At 37.2% G+C, this 6354-nt stretch overlaps 1 pseudogene; it reads right to left on the bottom strand.

The window, feature by feature from the left end:
• Nucleotides 1-3669: 3669 nt before the first annotated feature.
• On the bottom strand, nucleotides 3670-4127 carry LOC102828072 (annotated as a pseudogene).
• Between the last annotated feature and the right edge of the window lie 2227 nt (nucleotides 4128-6354).

The following is a 6354-nucleotide window of genomic DNA, read 5'->3' as shown; positions in this document are numbered from 1 at the left end:
GATGGAGTCTAGGTGTGGCATTTGTAAGATAAGCACTGGACTGTTAAACACAAAGTTAGCAATTCAAACCCACCAGCTTCACATTGGAAATCCTCTACAGGGTTACTGTGAGTCAGAACAAACTCAACAGCACTTAAGAACAGGAAATCAAATATGAAGGAATTTGTTCAAGATCAGTAAGTAGAAAAGTCAGTCAATTATTGACAAATATAAACTTGTTTTCACTTAACTTGTTAAAATTAACCATGCTAAAGTGAATGAGTCAGTGGCATTGAGTACATTCACAATGTTAGCCAACTGGCAATATCTGGTTCCAAAGAATTTTTTATAAATATATCTCTTCAAAATAAAACTTCTTATCTATTAAGAAATTACTCACTATTCCTTCTTCTTTCAGGCTATTTCACTTCCTAACTGAAATAAGACTGATGTGAGAAAGCATGTGTAAAATCAGCTTCATTCAGGCACGAGTTATAATGCTATTAGCCATGAGTTCATGTTAACGAATTAACAGTATATATTGAATAAGGCATCATTAAACAGAAACATATAAAACAAACTTGTTCCTGTATATATAAAGAGTTCAGGTGTGGTGTGGCAGGTTAATGTGCTGGACTGCAAAGTCAATTTGAACCACAAGGTCGGCTGTTCAACCTCACTAGCTGCTCCTCAGAAACCCCATATAGGGTGGCTATGGGTTGGAACTGACTGGACAACATGTATATAGAATTTACACAAGTGGACTTCAAAAGTTTGTGGAAAAATTCCATTATCTTTCGATTCAATGTCTCCATGAACTTTAGAAGCTGCCTCATATTTAGGTCATTGATTCATTGTAAGTTAGTTTTCTTTTGTGGTGTGAGGTAGGGGTCCGGTTTCCTTTTTTATTATTATTGCTTGTGAATCCCCAGTTGTCCAGCACCATGTGTCACAGAGACTATTATTTTTGTCATTAAATTGACTTTGTACCATTGGCATGTATGTGTATTGGTATGTCAGTACCATACTGCTTTGATAATTGTAGCTGTATGTGTTTGAAATTGGAAACGTGTGTCTTCCAACCTTGTTTTTCTTTTTTAATATTTTTATGTCTACTTGGGAAATTCCAACTGAATTTTGAAGATTGACTTTTCCATTTCTGCAAAAAAGACTTGGAATTTTGCTGTCTTAACGATACTAAGTATTCAAATCCATGTATACAGGATGTCTTCCCATTTATTTATGTCATCCTTGATTTATTGTAGTCATTTTTTTTAGTGTTCAGTGGAGTTTATTAAATTAGAAGTTCCCTTCTATTTCTAGCTACATGTGATTGTTTTTTTTATCATAAAAGGGTGTTGAATTTTATCACATCATTTTCTGCTCTGTGGAAATGATTATGTGGTTGTTGTTTTTCCCTGCATTTTATTAATGTGGAAGGGTGCATTTATTTTCTTGCATTGAACCACCTTTGATATCCAGGGGTAAATATCAGTCGTCGTGGGGTATAATCCTTTGGATTTGGTTTGCTAGTATTTTGTTGAGAATCAATAAACTATTTGACAAGTATTATTGACAGCAACATACTTATTTAATTATGCCCCAAAGTGATCCAGGAGTCCTGGTGTAGCACTATAGGATAATTGCTAATCACAGGGTTCAAACCCACGTGCTCCTCGGAATCCCTAAACAGGGTCACTTAGTTGGAATCGGTTTGATGGCACTTAACATCAACAAAATTATTAAAATCTATCTTGGTGTTCTTGAGTGCTGTCGAGTTTGTTCCTCCTCATAGCGTAGAGACTAAATCTTTTCAGGAGCAGAAGCCTCATCTTTCACCTCTGGAATGGCTGGCTGGTGGACTCATATCGCTGACCACATAATCACCATGTTGCCCCAAATCTACACACATGCAAATGAATCTGTGCTAGAATGTTTAATTAGCTTAGCTCAGATAACCGTGTTGAATCTTCTATTTTCAGTATTCTATGTCTCCCCCTATCTAGGATTACTCCCTGTTTTAGAGGAACACACGTCTCTACCTCCTGGGAAGGCTGTTTAAGAAGTCAGTTTTTTGAGAACTAGAAAGCGTGAAAAATCTTTTCATTCTGTCCTACACTTGATTAAGAATAGCTGGTTCTGATTTCTGTGTTGGCGATACTTTTGCCTTAGAATTTGAGTGAATTGTTGTCTTCTAGCTTCTGATGTTGAAAAGTCTGATGCCATTCTACTGCTGGTTCTTTTGCATGTTTTTTTTCTCTTTGAAAGTCTGTGGTATCTTTGGTTTCATCCTTTCTAGTAGATGTAATATAAATTGGGTATTTCAGTTGTGACATCTGCTTTAAATACACTAAAATGATCAATTCCCTGAGGCTTTTTAATCTTCTATAGCAGTTGTTCTTGATTGTTGTTTCATGAGCAGCAGTTGTGGGTCCAAGTAAAAAGAAATCCTTGACCACCTTAATCTTTTCTCCCGTTTATCATGATGTTTTTTATTGCTCCAGTTGTGAGGGGTTTTGTTTTCTTCACATTGAATTATAATCTGTACTGAAGGCTGTATTCATTGTTCTTCATCAGTAAGTGCTTCAATTCCTTTTTAATCAAGGTTGTATCATCTGCACATCACACATTAATGATACTTTCTCTAATCCTGATGGCATGTCCTTCATATATGTAGTCCAGCTTCTGAAATTATTTGCTGTTTGTCTATTGAATTGTTATTGTTCTTGTTAAGTGTGTTTGAGTGGCATCTGACTGTGTCATAGACCTTGTGTAAGGTTTTCAAGGAGTTGACTGGTGGGTTTGAACTGCCAGTCTTGGCGGTTAGCAGATTTTAAACCATGCAGTATCCCCTTGTTCTGTTCAAATGACTGCCCCTTGGTGTGTGTACAGGTTCTGCATGAGCACAGTTAAGTGTCTGGGATTCCCATTCTTTGCAGTGCTTTCCATAGCTTGTTGTGATCCACATCATCTAATGCCTTTGCGGCAGTAAAACACAAGTAAACATCTTTCTGGTCTTCTCTGCTTCCAGCTAAGAGTCATCTGACGTCAGCAATGATATCCCTTGTTCCAAGTCCTCTTCTGAATCCAGCTCACATTTTTGGCAGCTCCCTGTTGATGTTCTGCTGAAATCGTTTTTAAATTATCTTCAGCAAAATTTTACTTGCATGTGATGATAAGGACGTTGTTCAATAATTTCCACACTGTTGCATCACCTGTCTTTGGAATGGGCACAAATGTGGCTCTCTTCCAGTCGGTTGGCCATATAGCTGTCTTTCAAATTTGTGAGCATAGACAAGTGACAGCACTTCCTCAGTTTGGTGGAACAGTGCAGTTGCTATTCCTTCAGTCCCTGGAGCCTTGTTTATCGCCATTGCCTTTGGTGCAGCTTGGACGTCTTTCTTCAGTGTCATCCATTCTTTTTTTTTTTGATTGCACACATATATTTAACAATGCACTTTTACACCGAATGCTAAGAGCACTTTCTTTGTATTTTACAGAAGAGCTTGAAACAATATAGACTTTCAATTCCTATTCATACCATAACAGCCCAATCTAATCTATATAGCTGCATTACAATTTGTTTAGAATTTAAAGGCTTAATGGCAATTGTCATTGAAGGAAAAAGAGTGAAGTTTATTTTACGTAACTAACTGGAAAATACATCCAAGAAACAGTGAATGAAATTTATTATGGTCCCATGGGCCCAGAAGGAGGTGGTGCCCGATGTGGTGGGGTGATTGCTAGGTCCAAATGATCTCCTATCTGGAACTTCTGCAACTGCAGGGCCGTGGAATCATCAGTCCCCTTTCTGCCAGACATGGGGCTGCCCATCTCCTTCACTCCATAACCAGGTCTTTTAAGATCTGTTAAAACGATGGCAGAATTGAAGTGGGTGCCTGCCTTTCTAGCTTCTGGGTAGACCTCTTTCACTACACTCATCAGTTCTTTCAAAGTCACATCCACCCAAGTAGATCTGCAGCTTGCTGGATGGCAGGTTTCCGCAGGAGAACTCGTCCATCCGGTGGTGGTGGTGGCCGTTATTGGTGGTGAAGACCCGCAGCAACAGCAGCAGTGGGCAGGCTCCAATTCTCTCCTAATTTCTCCTGGGTGACGCTTGACTCTACCGCCATATTTCTCCTCCAGCCTGCGAGATGCTTTATCATCCATTCCTGATCACATGCTACTTCTTAAAGTGGCTGAAAGTTGACCAGTTCTCTTTGGTACAATACTTCTCTGTATTCCTTCATCTTCTTTTGATGCTTCCTGCATTTTTAATAATTTGTCCTGAAAATCCTTCAATATTATAAGGCTTGAATTTTTTCTTTGGTTGAGAAATGCTGAGCATGTTCTTCCTTTTTGGTTTTCTAAGTTCAGTTCTTTTCACATTTCATTATAATGCTTTGTTATTTTGAGCTGTCCTCTGAAATTTTCATTCATTTTTTTTTTACTTGACCATTTCTTTCATTTGCTGTAGCTACTGTACATTAAAGAGCAAATTTTAGATTATCTTCTAACATCCACTTTGGTCATTTCCTGTCTTTTTATTATTATTATCATTATTATTAGGGAAGGAGTGAAGAGGTAGGATTAGGACTATGGCTAGGTCTGGGCAAGGCCTAGGACTTTGTTGACTGTTAGGGTTAGAACCAGGTATAGGGTTGGGCTAGAGCTAGAAGTAAATCTTGGTCTAGTTTTAGGGTTATAGTAGGTTTATTATTTTTCTTTTTCTCTCTGAAATCTACTGACTTCCTCTTTATTTGGAAGTTCTGTAACTATATTATTCCTTTTTACTTTATTTTTGTTGTTGCAAACTAGTATCTCTGGTTCTATATATTCAGTTTTCTGGGTTTGTGTTACTTTGACTACTACTCAAATCTGGGTTGAATACTAGATAGTACTGTTGTGTGTGTTAATCTCAGGTTGTTTTTTGCTGTGGTTAATTCTTTGTCCAATGAACTCCCTTTAGTATTTTTTTGTGAGGCTGGTTTCTTTTTTACAAATTCTTTTAATTACTGTTTATCTGGAAATTTCCTAAGTTTGCCCTCATATTTAATGAACAATTCTTTGAGGCGTATGATTATTTACCTCTATTCCCTTTCACTCCTGCCCTCCTCACTCTGTCTTCAGCTACCTACATCTTTCTTCTGCCAACTTCCCTCTTGCAGTTTTTTTAAAATAAATTTTTATTATTTTTTATTGTGAACTGAGTGATAGTTTACATGGGAGAACATGGGCTTTACACCATCGTTTCATTGCAATAATTACAATCTCTTCCATGTATCATCATTCAACAGGAGTGTATGATTCTTAATCGACAACTTTTTTCTTTCAGAGTTTTATATATGCCATCCCATTACATAAATATATATGTCTTGCCTTTTTGTTTTCTGCTCAGAAGTCAGAGTTTAGTAGTATTTGTTCTCCACAGTAGGTAACTTTTTGGTTTTCTCGAGCTGCTCTCAGGATTCTTTACTTGTCTTTAGTTTTGAAAAGTTTGATTATAATACGTCTTGGTGATTTTCTTTTAGGATCTATCCTGTTTTACGTTCATTCAGTTTCTTGAATGGGCATCTTCTCATCTTTCATGACGTTAAGGAAGTTTTCTTCCAACAAATTTGGCCAATTTTCTCTCTCTTTTTTCTTGTTCTGGTATTCAAACCACACGTAAGTTATTTCTCTTTATAGTGTCCCACATAAATCTTATACTTTTGGGGGAATTTTTTTCTGATTGCTCCTCTTGCCAATGAATAAATACTGAGATTGTCTTTAAGCACATTAATTTGGCTTTACATTGATTCAATTCTATTTTTTTTTGCCCCCCAATGTATTATCTGCTTATGAAGTCTGAGTGTTTATCATCTGGCTTTCTAATTGCCGTTTTTTATGGTTTCCAATTTTTCATTTATTTTGTTTGGTCTTAGTGTTTTCCTGGAATTTTCTGGAGTTTTATATGTGTTTTCCTTGATTTAATCTGCAGTTTTCTTGATCATTTTCTCAATCTGTTGAAAGTACTTTCTTATTAAGTAGTTCAGATACCACTTTGGTATTTTGTGTTCTGCCTCTGTATTTTGGCCACTTGTTTGAGGCACTCTTGTCTTGTTTCTTCATGTAAGCAGAAATTCTCTGTTTTCTCCGAGACATAGTGGTGTCTTATCTGTATTTAATTGTATTATATTGTGCTCTCAAGCATCACCACCTGTCTCCTGGAGAATGTGATAGAGACTGAAGTGTGAACACAGTTGTTGCTGTTTGTGTAGCATAGTATGTGTACCATAATTCAGAGTGGATTCACGGCACCTTCAGACACCAGGTTGGGATGCCTGGCACATAACCCCAAGCAGAACAGAGATTGTACAGGTGGGATGCCACAGG

This window comes from Chrysochloris asiatica, unplaced genomic scaffold, assembly GCF_000296735.1.
Source record: "Chrysochloris asiatica unplaced genomic scaffold, ChrAsi1.0 scaffold00007, whole genome shotgun sequence".
Taxonomy (NCBI): domain Eukaryota; kingdom Metazoa; phylum Chordata; class Mammalia; order Afrosoricida; family Chrysochloridae; genus Chrysochloris; species Chrysochloris asiatica.
Note: the sequence above shows the minus strand (reverse complement) of the source record. Positions and strands in the feature narration are given on the sequence as shown.